The sequence below is a fragment of the Empidonax traillii genome, unplaced genomic scaffold (genome assembly GCF_003031625.1).
Source record: "Empidonax traillii isolate 1590-97213 ecotype Southwest subspecies unplaced genomic scaffold, ASM303162v1 scaffold1655:size138967, whole genome shotgun sequence".
In the NCBI taxonomy this organism is placed as follows: Eukaryota; Metazoa; Chordata; class Aves; order Passeriformes; family Tyrannidae; genus Empidonax; species Empidonax traillii.
The window spans coordinates 88,822-101,436 of record NW_020956848.1 but is presented as its reverse complement, the minus strand read 5'-3'; positions in this window follow the sequence as shown (position 1 = coordinate 101,436).

Below are 12,615 nucleotides of genomic sequence, written 5' to 3'. Positions count from 1 at the left end.
TCCTGAGTGTGCGTGTTAAAAAAAAAAAAAAAAAAAAAATTAAAATAACTCCAACATCGCCTTTAATTTGGGAGCGGAGATCACCTGATTTGCTTTTACCTCCCGGCCAGCGGAGGGGAGGGGAACCCCCCGATGGGGTTCTGCCGGGAAGGGGATCCCTTTGGGGGCTTTCCCCCTTCCCAGCACCCATGGGCGCTCCCTCCCCAGCACACCCTTGGCCTTACTGCGCGTAGAAACCCCCCCCAGTTTTCCAGATCCGGCTGCGTTAAACCACCACATTTCACCCTCGTTTTCCACAGGCAAGAGTTTCCTGTGAGTAAAGGTCTGCCGGCCAACACAAACACCAAATTCCTCTTTGTTTGGGCAGAGGGGAGAGGAGTTGGGGGGGAGAGTTCGCATCGCGATGGACGCAAAGCGGCCGCTTTCGGGGGACACCGCAGCTTGTTGCGGTGGCTCCTTGCGAGGCACCACAAATGAAAAAAAAAAAAAAAAATCCCGATTTCAGCCAGCCCGGAGCTTCCCTTCGCAAATAGAACGGAGATCCCGGGGCTGCTTTTTGCTTTTTTTTCTTCCTTTCCACATAAAGCCAGAGCCATTTTACCTATAGGCTGAGCTTTGCTCCGTGCCAGACTGGAGGAGGGGAGCGTGGGGTGGAGGAAGGAGCTGGCAGGGAATATCCCCCTCCGATGAGGCCGATGCAGCCGCGGGCTTTGGGATGGGGGGGGGGGGTCAGGCAGAGAAGATACAAGTTGGAACAGAGCAATAAACTCTTCCCCATCGCTTGGGGGGGTGGTTAGAGAGGAGCCGGAGCCCCCCGATCGCCGGTCAGGAGGAAACAGGGCTCCGAAGGGGAATGTGTGGATACGTCATTTCCCAGGAAATCTCTGTCTGTAGGAGCTCCAACAGGCAGTATTTGGGCAGGGGGATAAAGTTCAGCGCTGAATAGGAGTGCCTGTGGGTGGATGTGGCTGTGGGGATGCGGGCAGCTCGGCGTGGGGCACGCAGATAATTTCCATCCCCACGTGTGTGTGTGCTGGTGGGCAGGACACGGGGCGGTTCGTGTGGTGGTTCGTGAGCGAAAACGTTCGGGTTGCACCGTAAATTCTCTGTGTTCCCGCTGTGGGTGACCTCGCTGAGGGTCCCCACTGCCCTCACAGTGTCCCCTCCGGGTCACCTTCACCTCCCAGTTGTCGGTTTACAGGTCACTGTGAGGTGGACGGTGGGTTTATACCCCTTTATGTTTATTTTTAGGGGGGCTGCAGGCCTGAGATGGGAATAGCCAGGGATTGGGATGTTCTGTGGTTGTCACGCCAGGGTTGGGGGCCAGGGGGGCTGTGGTGGGGGGCGAGGGGTTGTCCCGATCCCAAGGGAGGCAGCTTTGGGAATTGGGCACGGCCAGAAGGCCTGGCAGGGCCTGGACCTGGATCTGGATGTATCTGTGTGTTCATTTGGGTGTTTATGTGTTTACCTGAACATCCCTGTGTTTGTGTGAGTGAATATCTGTGTATCTTCATTTTCACGCCATTTTATATTTTTATCTCGGTTCATCTGCAGGTTTTTATTTCTGTATTTATGTGTTTGCATATTTATATATTTATACACTCATATTTTTGCATCTCAGCTCCCCGGGGTCGAGGGGGGTTTCCAACCCTTCTGGGCCTGAGAAGAATAACCCAGAGCAGAACCCTGGGATAATCTCCACCCTGGAGACAACCCTCGTACCTGTCAGGGCTGGTTGTTCCCTGGGGAAGAGATAAAAGTTACCCGGATATGGCCATATCCCAATTCCAGGGGTCCTGGAGGTGCAGGACCCCCTTCCCCCTCCCTCCCTCCCTCCCTCCGGAGGCGTGGGAGGAATTTGGGAGCGAGATAAAAGTGTGTGTGTGGGGGGGGGGGGGACGACTTCTCAGGTGAGGTTATTCCCGTAAACTCGTCCCCACGCGCCTCCCCGCGTGGGCTGGCTGTGCGGGAAGGTGCGGGTTCGCCTGCACGGAAACGCGGACGGACCCGCGGGAGGAGGAGGAGGAGGAGGAAGAGGAAGAGGAGGGAGATTCACGCGTGTCCGCGGGCTGCGGGAGCTTGGCGGGTTGCAGGGTGAGGGTCGGCCCCGCTCCTTCCCCCCCTCCCCGCCCCCCGCGGCCGCGCAGCCCCGCAGATCCCACCCGGGCTTCCCGTGGGAATTCCACGTTGTTTCCCCGCGCCTCGTTGTCTGTTGGATGCGGTGCCAGGACAGCAGAAATGGAAAGAAAGCCAAAATGGATCAAAAAGGGCATTTTTTTTTGAGGGGGGATATGATTGGGGGAGCTGCTCTGGGGCGGTTGGTTCAGGTTGGGGGGTGGGTTTGCTCAGACACCTCAGATCTGGCTCTCCCAAATTCAACACCCCACCCCCCCCAGAGAGCAGGGGAAGGGAGATCCAAGTGGAAAGTGGGTACCAGCTGGAAAACAAGCCAGGATTCCCAGCAGGGATGAGCCCAGGGCAGCGGGGAATTCACACAGCAGCAGCAATTTGGGAGGATACACCAGATTTACCAGGAGAAAATAAAAGTTTGGAAATTAATTTTGACCCAGTTGAGTTCTTTCCATGACAAGGAATGGTTTTATTTACTACAATGTGAGAAACAAATCCCAGGAAATGAGGTGGCCAAAACGATCCCTCCGTGCAGGGAATCCTAAAGAAGGGACCAACCGGCCGTGCCCTTGGATCCATTTGGGTTGGAAAAGACCTTTCAGATCGAGTCCAGCTTTTAACCATGAAAAATAAGGCAGAAATCCCGAAAAACAACCTTATCCCATGGGAAGGAGTGGGAATATCTCTGAATATTCCCTGTATATACAGGAGACCTCTTAGAAAATGTGCCCTGTTGGAAGGCAGGAAAGGATGGGAGTCCAATTTGGGAATCCAATTGAGTCCAATAGTTGGACTCAATCTTAAAGCTCTTTTCCAACCTAAATGGTTCAATAATTTTATGGGGTTTTTTAATGGCTCTCTGATTTCTCAGGAATTTTTCGGGATTTCCCTCCTTTCTTCTCAATGAGCAGTTCGTGAATAATAACCAGTGAAACCACCTAAAAACGTCTCCCCATCCATGAGTCTAAACTTGGAGCCCCTTTCATCACTAATTAAGAATATTTTAATAAATTCTGCTGTTGCTAAAATAACGTTTGAGTGGGTGTATTTATTAATTTTCCTATTTATAAGAGGCTTCTGGAGTGGCTGAGAAGAGTGGCCCAGTGTGGAGCTGGGATATGCCAGCATCAAACTGGGATAATTTCCAGTGGATCTGTGCTGGGATGCAGATAATATTCCATTATTTTTGGATTTTTTTTTTACTTATTTATTTGTTCATTTGTTTTCCTTCAGTTGTGAATCAAAGCTGCACTTAGGAACAATTTAGAAAGATGCAAATCCCTTTTCCTCCTCTTTTCTTTCAAAACACAAAGATAGAGAAGTGGATTCCAGTTTGGAAACTGCTCAGGTTGCTGCTCCTGTGGCCTTTTTTTTCTCCCTGTAAAATAACATGATTTGCAAGGGGAGGGAAAAACCCATAAAAATAAAAACAAAACCAAACCCCAAACATCAACCCAAAAAAACAAGCCCCCCAACTGACAACAAACCACACAAACCCACCCCCAAAAAAATAATGGAAAATGGGGAATCTGATGAAAAGTGTGGGGTTTAAACTACTGGAGAGGCCTAGGAAGAGCAGCAGGACTCATCAGACCAAATGGTGCTGCTTAGACTGGGCTTAAAAGGTTTTAAGCCTTGCTTGGTGAAAGATGGAGAGATCTGGGGTAAAAGAGAGAGATTTGGGGTAAAGGAGAGAGATTTGGGGTAAAATAATGGAGATTTCAGGTAAAACAAAAGAGATTCGGGGTAAAACTGGAGATTTAAGACAAATCCAGGCAGCAGATCCCCAAAGGACGGAGAAAGGAGTCAGTTTTTAATCGTCCAGGCGGTTTTTTTGCTCCTTCTCGCGGATTTTCTGGCGTGGGAGGAGGGTCCCGGTTCGGGAATGAGCCGCTCTCATCCTTCCCTGCCTTCCAACATCCCTTCAGACTCGGGGGTTTATTTCTATCTTTCCTAATAAACAGCCTTTCAGCGTGGCCTGACAAAGAAACCACATTTTTCTGGAGAGCAGCTGAAGGGAATTAGACCCTAATAAACACCGCCGATGGAGGGGGAGAAAAAAATAGCTGTTTGTTTGTTTTCCTAAGCAAATACAGCTAAATAGTGCCGAGAGGAGATCCTTCTCCTGGAGAAATCCCCGCGAAAAGCCTTTCGAGGAGGGTCCTGGTAAAGCCGGCAACTCGCGAGGGGAGGCTGGAAGGGGAGAAACGACATTTTTTGAGGTTATTTTCTCCTCCCCCCTGCCCCGATTATTTAAAATATTGGTTTTGTGGCCGAGAGGAGCGTGTGTCTTTAAATCACACCCCCACCCCCCCAAAAAAAAAACCAACAACCCAACAAAAAAAACCCAACAACCCCGGGCTTGTAAGAAAGAGGAAAAACGAGTTTGTAGATGGGAGATTTCATGCCTCGATCTTAAAAGCAGCAGAGAATTCCCATTATTCTCCCGTCGCCTTTTGATGTTTCCCATATTCCGTTGTGATTTGGTTGTTCCCCCCCCCCCCTTTCTGGCTTAATCCAGGCTCTTACTCCTTTCATAGGGCAGCAGTTACCAATAAAATAATTTGTAGATTAGTCCACTGATAAGCCCGGATTTTCTAACAAATTTCATCCCAAGTAATCTCGTTTCGTGGGAGGTTTATTTTATTTCCCTTTAAATTCTCGGTGCGTCTCACCCGCCGATTTGTTGCTAATGCAGAGGTTCTGTTCACTAATTCAGTTTAAAATTAAAATAGGACTGGAAAATGTTTTTGTTGCTGAAATAAACTTGAAGCAAAACTCCTCCTTGCCCTTTGGTAGGTGCTGGTATCAGTAGGAAATAAAGGAGAGGCAAGAAAGCCACAACCCTTCAGTCTTTTTATAGGACAGAAAATGGTCTTGGATGCCGCTTCTTCCCCTCAAAAAACATTTTGTATTCTTTGGGAGGACGTTATCAATTCTTATTTAAATTTCACTGGTAGCTACAACGCTTATTCTTTAACTTTTTAAGTGTTATATTTCACCCAATTACGATTTAAAATTCCTCAGCCAAATGCCCTCGGAGCGTTTTGAAACTGTGTCGAGTTTCGTGTTGTCAAACTTTAGAAAAGAAGGGAGGGGTGGGGGGAGGAAAAAACCCTACTATTTTTTCCCTTTTTTTTTTTTCCCCTTTTTTTTTTTTTTTTTTACCTTTTACAAAGTGTTTCTCCTGCCTGTTATTGATTGACAAGTTTATTATTATTATGAATGGATTCTCCCATTTCCCAGTCCTCTTCAAGGCCTGATGTGGATTGAGAGCCTGACCAGTTGCTTATTGACCCATGATGGCAATACAATGACCCTGCTGCCCCCAGCCTGACCCCGGGACCCCCGAAGGACCCAACCCCACCGGCCGGGGCTCAGATATGCAAAGCTGGAGCTTTATGGAGTTTGGGAAGGGGAGGGAAGCCGGGAGGGAAGGGGGGGGAGGAGGGTGGTTTGCAAAGCGGGCGAGGGTTTCATTAACAAAAACGTGTTTATTGTAAATAAAAAAGGCAAAGGGGCTGTTTAAAGGGACTCGTCCTTAAAGGCTCGAGGTTCCCTTCGGGATGGGGAAGGATGGGAGTCCTCGGGAGTCCTTTTTATACCAACACCCGCCTAATTGGCCACAATAAAAGGAAGAGCGGCTGCCACTGGCGCTGCTCGAGCCCCCTCGCTGCTGGGGACGCTCAGCGAGGATTGCTCCAGCCCAGAAGTCACCCAGTTTGCTCAAGTTTCCCCTTTTTTTTTTCAGGGGAAACAGAGGAATCCTGTGGAAAGGCCCACTCGCCCCTCAGTTATTTCCCCCTTCTCTGAGAGAGATGGGGAGGACAACACCGGGTCGGGGCTGGAGGATGCAGGGCCTTCAAAAACGTCCTCAGGATGGGTATGTGAAATTAAAAGGTTAGAATTGTAAATGAAAAGGTAAGGATGGTAAATAAATAAATAAAAATAATAAAAAAAAAGGTAATAATTATGAACCAAAAAAAAAGAAAGATGAGATCTCAGCATTAAGATTCACCCTTTGTCTTTTAACCCACCGAGAGATGAAATGAAGGGGAAAAACATCATCTCCTACCCTTGAACTGCAGCTTCGTTGCACCAAAAATGATTTGTGAGGGTGTTGCGTGGCCTACACCCCCCCCAAAAAAAAAGGGTCTGTTTTGTGAACCAGCATTTCCCCCCATTTCAGAAGGTAAGAGGATCTGCTCCCCGCCCTCGCTCCCCTCCTTTAATGGAGATACAGTTGTTTAAATGATTTCCCTCTTCCCAAAACAAATGCAAGGAGAAGGAGAGCCCATTTTTTATCCTAATTGATGGGTTGCTGAGGACAACCCTTTGAAGCAGGCGGCTGTCAGCAGTGGGAGATAGCAGAGCATCTGGGTTAGAGAGGTGGAGAGCGAGGAGCAACCTGCATTCTTTGCAGGGCTAGGCGAGCTCTCAGATTATAAACCCCGGCCATGGCTTTTTGATTTCACCATAAAAACAACGGCAGCAAGTTGTTCCAACACCCTCCAAACATCTGGACTGTAAAGTTTGCTGGTTTCTGGCAACAGCAACGATAATCATAAAACCTCTCTCGCTGCACGGGCGGGTCCTCAGGGTCGGTCCAGCCGGGGGGTTTTTGCTGCTGGGCGGCAGAAAATGGGTATTTATTTGTGTGCTCATCCCAAGCACCTCCTGGGCAGGGAGGATTAGGGGAGGGGGTCAGGGCTCTCAGCATCCAGAAGGAAAAGCTTTGGGAATTTCTAAATGGCGGGGCCCACCAAGGTGTAGGCAGGGAAGAGCAGAGTTGTGTGTGTTCTCCCTGTGTGTGTTTAAATAGCCTGAATTTTGATTTAAGTAGTGATTTGTGGCAGAGGTTGGCACAAAACCTGGGCTACAGGGCTGTGGGGGGCACGTCAAACGCTTCTGGGACACGAAGTGTCCGTGTGTCCCTGCACGAGTGGATCTGAGCACCCACGGACACACAGACACTCAGACAGAGGTGTGGGGTGTCCACGCTCAGCATCACCCGGGAAAGGAGCTGATCTACCTACAGTTTAGTTGGGTTAAACCCTGGAATTCGTGATGGAAAAAGAAGCCATGGAAAGGCTGAGACTCATTCTGAAGCGCTTTCCTGAGCGGGGAGGGGTGGAGGTTGCATCTGTTGGTCTTTATTTGAATTTAGAATTATTTTTTAGCACGGTGGTATCTCCCAGCTGAGGTCTGGAGGGAGGTAGGGGGGACACCGAGCCGGGACACAAGAAAATGGGAAATATTTGTGTTTCACTCCAAAATGGACATTCCAGCCCCAGGTCCGCTTTCGAGGAAGCTCCTGGCAGAGCTATCCCGCTCCGTGCGGCAGGGAAGGCAGAGCCTGTGGCTGCCCCCCCCTCCCCGGGAGCGCCCCGGGGGCGCAGGGGGGTTCGCTGGTCCCCAAATGGAGATGAGACAAAGAGATGCCTTTGGGGAGTGGCTCCCGGGCTGCTCGCAAGTTATCACCCAAAAATCGAGATGCCCGAATGAGCGAATACCGGGACGAGTGGGGGGCACCAGGGGCAGGGGCCACACGGGGCACCAGGGGTGGGCAGCGATCGGTCCCGAGCTGGGCGCGACGACAACTTTCGCCGCTGCCCCCGGCGATGTTTTTTGACTCTCCCAACGGCAACAAAACTGTCAGAGGAGCTCCCACGGCGGTGGGGAGGGAGGCTGCGGTGCCGTGGGTTCGTTTCCCCGTCGCTGCCGGGCTCCGGGAGCCGCTGTGCCCGCGCTGGAGCCCGGGCACCCCTCTGCACCCTGTTTCCCGGGAGATCTGGTACCCAAGGGAGCCTTGGCCTTTTCCGAGGAAGAGCGAAGTCCCAGGGAGCATTTTCTCCGCTAAAATCGGAATGCCCCACCCCAGGGAAGCTCCGCTCCGGGAACAGGGATGATGGAGAGGATCGGGATGTGACAGGAGGAGCGGGAGTTGGACAGGACAGGCAGTGGACCAGAGCAGAGGACGGATGGACGGATCGGTGGGAGAAATGACCGAGGAATAGCTCAGTCTCGTTATTCCCAGTCCTGGAAGGTTTCCCCTTTCCCCTGCAGGGACCCAGGCGATGTCACTCCCTCTCCTCGCCCTGCCGGTTCAGATCCTGCCCGGGACTGGTCCCGGTGCCCGCCCGGTGCCGCGGCCGGAGGATGCAGGAGGATGCTCTCCTGGTCCCTCAGGGGCAGCGGGGGTGGGGGGGTCCGACCTGGAGGGGAATGACGAGGTGCTGGCGCCCTCCGGAGGGCTCCCAGAGCCAGCCTGGCCGCAGGGCACGATTTTGGGGGAAAAAAGGGCATTTTAAGGTTTCGCCCAGCAGAGGTCCCCGGCTGCCTTCCCACCGGGTCGCCTCCTGCACCCACCGGCAGCGCCGCGATCCCCCCTCCCCGGACCCCCGGGGCATCTGCTCAGCCCCCCGGGCCTGCCCGTCCTGTCCCGGCAGCCTCCGGCCCTTGGGACCCCGGGGGGCTGGATCAGATTCCCCCTGGGGGGTTGTCCTCCTGTTTCCCAGCAGAAACAGAAACTCGGCCGGGAGAGAGCAGCAGCGGAGGCAAAATCCCTTTTCCCTGCACGCTGATGCGGGGATGGATGTGTTGCTGTCCACTCCGTGCCAGGACACACAGCTGCAGGATGACTTTACACGCGTGTCTGGGAGATTATTTCCTTGAACTGGGCAGCAAAACACAGGGCAGAGACCTGGGAATAGACGCAGGAGGCTGGGGGAGTAAACCCACGCAGGGGAAAACGCGCCCACCCCCCCACACACACACACATACAATCCCTCTGCAGAGAGAGGGGAAAACGCCACTAAAACGGGTCCCGTCAGAGCTGACACCTCACAAATCTCATGGAGCCGACTCTCTGAGTCTCTCCAAGTGACACAGCGCTGCACAGCGAGGCTCGCTTTCACTTTCAGGTCTTCTCTCCCCGTTTTTGTGATGCCGCTGTCACGGAGCCAAAGCAGAGCGAGAGAAAGGAAGAGAACAGAGTGGGTTGTCTATATTAGGAAATTACTCTAAATACTCTGCTGTGCCTGTGCAGAGCTCTCACACAGGCCCACTGCTACTTTGTACTGGGCTGATGAGGGATTATTTTAATTCAGCAACGATTTAGGTTATTGTAAGGCTTCCTTACAGCTGCTCTTTGTGCACCTGAATGGGTTTCACACCTGCGAACTCCCTCAGAACAGCCTGGCACAAACCATCCCCCTACAGACCTGCTCAAACCCACCCCGTGGGGGGCCTTGCCCTCAGACACCGATTTTTGGGCAGTTTTATCCATTGTTCCCATTCCTGGGTCTCTCAAGTGAAGGGCAAAAATCTTTCAGCATCAAGATAAACATGAGTCATTGCAATTATTACTCATGAATTAGTTTTGATCCCTCAGCTGGCAGTGGGAAGCATCACACAGAAGTGGTGCTGGTGACTGACACACTATTTAGGGGGCAAACCTCAAGGATGTCAGAATTTGGTCATCTTTTCTTTTCCAAGGGCCAAGCTGTGACTCACTCACCAGTGACTCAGGAGCAGGTTACAGCCTCAAAATTTCTGATGAGTAAGAGGGGCTGTGAGAAGATCTAACTCATCCTGTAAGTCACCACACAGACACATGACTAAAAGCAGAGTTCACGATAAATCACCGAAATGATCGGCAAACGACACGGTTTCTTCCTGTGGGACATAATTAGGACATTTTTAGTTCACAGGCATCTCAGAACGGTCCATGCAAATCTCACAAGAGCGGTGATGAAGGGCCAAAGGGTTGATTACGTTTTCTTTTCCATCCCTGCAGCTCTTACTGAGCCCAGAGCTACGTGATGAAGATGAGAAGTGCAGCTGCCTCGGCCCCCACGGGCCTGCAGCCACCTCATCCCACACCAGGCACCCTCTGTCCCCCACCCCACCACTCCTGGGAGGTTTTGGAAGCTCAAAGGCCTCTGGAGGGTTTGTAGTTTTGAGTAATCGTTGACCTCTCAGGTCTCCTCCAGGGCCTCTTCTCCAGGCTGGACAGTCCCAGCTCCCTCAGCCTCAGGGGAGGGATGTGGGGAGGGATTCAAGGATGGATGGATGGATGGATGAACATCTGCAGGGAGAGAGGAAGGGAAGGATGGAGGGAAATAGGAAGGTGCAGGGAAGGATGGAGAGCCCGATGCGCTGCAGGGTGGGCGGGGGGGCTGCCCAGGTCCCCCCTGCTCTCAGGGCCGGCCCGGGGCCGCTCTCCCCTCCCTGCCCCCGCTTCCTGCGCGGCTCCCGGTGCCGCCCGGGGGCAGGATGTCGTTGCCTGAACCTCAGCGCTGCAGCTCTCAACCCAAAAAGCCGCCGATGATTTCCTGTCGCTATTGACGGGGCTTTCTCAGCCCCGGAGGTTCCCAGCTCAACAGCTCCACCCCAAACCCCCCCGGCAGCCCCACCGGAGCTGCAGCTCCCCCCTCGAGGGATGCCAGGGAGTAATTTTGGGCAGAAATCTTGGGAAGCAGGAGGGGTTGGGGCGCTGGGCACCCCGCACAGCCCTGGGTGCTGCGGGTGCTGCGGCCGAGCCTGTGCAGCCCCACAAATCACCTCCCGTGCACAGCTCCACGAGGGATCCCTTGGCAGGTTGGAAAAACAGCTTGGGAAGTCGTTACAGGCATAGGTGGAAGGGCTGTGTGGGTGTTTTGGGGGGAAGGGAGAGGGGAGATTGGCCCAGGGCAGGTTCAAGCCTGGTTCCTTGGCGTGGCAGTGGCACTGAGGGATGGTGGCATTCACCATCCTTCACCTCCCCGTGCTGAGGGACCTGCCCAGCTCGGGGTATTTTCAGCCCTGGGATAAAATCTCAGCCCGGAACAAGGCCTTGGGTTCGTGCCGTGGCTGCAGGGCTGACAACTTCAGATTTCTACCTCGGGTTTCCTGTCTTAAGAGGCAGTTTCCAAGGGCCAAGCCAAGAACTGAACACACAACTGCGAGCTGAGCTGATGCAACGCCCTGAACTCGCACAAGGACGTCAGGGCAGGGCTTTTAATTAAACTGGTGGGTAAAGCAATTAAATGGGAGCAACTGGTGGGCCCTGGCGAAGCTTCAGTTACTGCCAAGGATCCTTTAAAGGCATTAAAAACGCCTTTAGGAATGCGAGGAAAGGGTCCCAAGGCACAAAGGGAAACAGGTGCATAAGCCCTATTGAAAAAAATAAAAATCAAACAACCTGTTTCTGATTATTAATCCCCACTTTGACCCCAGGATCCAGGCTGAAGAGTCAGAGCCTGGATCTGGGAAGCCCCCAGTGCTTCAAAGCAGCCCAGGAGACTTGAAATGCTCTCAAAAGCCTTGGTGGCGTCATCAGCAGAGGTTTGTGAAGGCCAAGAGGTGGGAGCAGCTCCAAACTTGTCTTGGTTTTTAAACCCAGGATTTGGAACTGAAGAATGAACTTGAAAGGCTAATTCCAGCCTCCTTAAAAATATTCTTGGTTTCTGGACACAGCCCACATCACTTAGTTCTCCACTAATTGTTATGTACGTTCACTGCCTAATGTAAACAATAATAATAATAATAATAATAATAATAATAATAATAATAATAATAATAATAATAAACCCCATAATATGACACTAATCAGTCCTTGGCTCTGCCTCCCCGTGGGGAATTAGCCTAATTAGTCTCTTGAAGTCGCTTCCAAAGCCGTGTTTAAGTGATTTTGGAACTCTCCCTTTAGGTTTGTTCAACTGGACGTGTTTTAGGGATGTTCCTCAACCACCTGGGCTGAAGCACAGCCTCTGTTTTGCAGGAAGAAGGGAATAAACAGCTAAACCCCGTTAAATACGTGACCCACAGGGACCCCAGTGGGAGAGGACAGTGAGGTAAGTGGGCTGGAAAGTGCCATAAATACGGGTGGGTCACGAAAGCGTGGGAGTTTTGGGCTTCTAGGGCGAAAAGGGACAGAGCAATTCTAACAATCCCTTGAAATATTTCCACTCGTAAATTTAATTTAGTGCCAAAAGCAAATTTGTCATCTTCCTGACCTGCCACATTCATCAGTTTTACTGTTTTGAAGGCATCAAGACCACGAAGACAAATATGATCCACTGCCTGTTTGATTTAAGCTGCTGGAGTGGGGAGAAAGGAGCTCCTTCAATCACTACTTTTTTTTTTCCTTCAGAAGTCATTAATGGCACGATTTCCTTTCGAAGTTGTTAATGACATCATTGTTTCCTCCCAAGGCCCTTAATGACAATGTTTAGTGAATAATAACTTGCCCTCATATTGTGCTTTTTCTTTTTTTTTTCCGGACAAAAACAACCCCGAAGTGCTCTGCAGTGGGGGAATTGCTCCAGCAAAGGGGGGAAAACGAGGCACAAAGGGAGGAAGTGACTTGTCCAAGGGCAGAAAATTCCTGACAAAGCAAAGCTTGGGAGTGTGTGTGTGTGTGTGTGTGCAGGGCTCTTGGCTTTCTTCGCTCTCTCAGTGCTCCTGTGGGCGTTTTTGTGGGTTAGAAATGCAGCTTTTAGC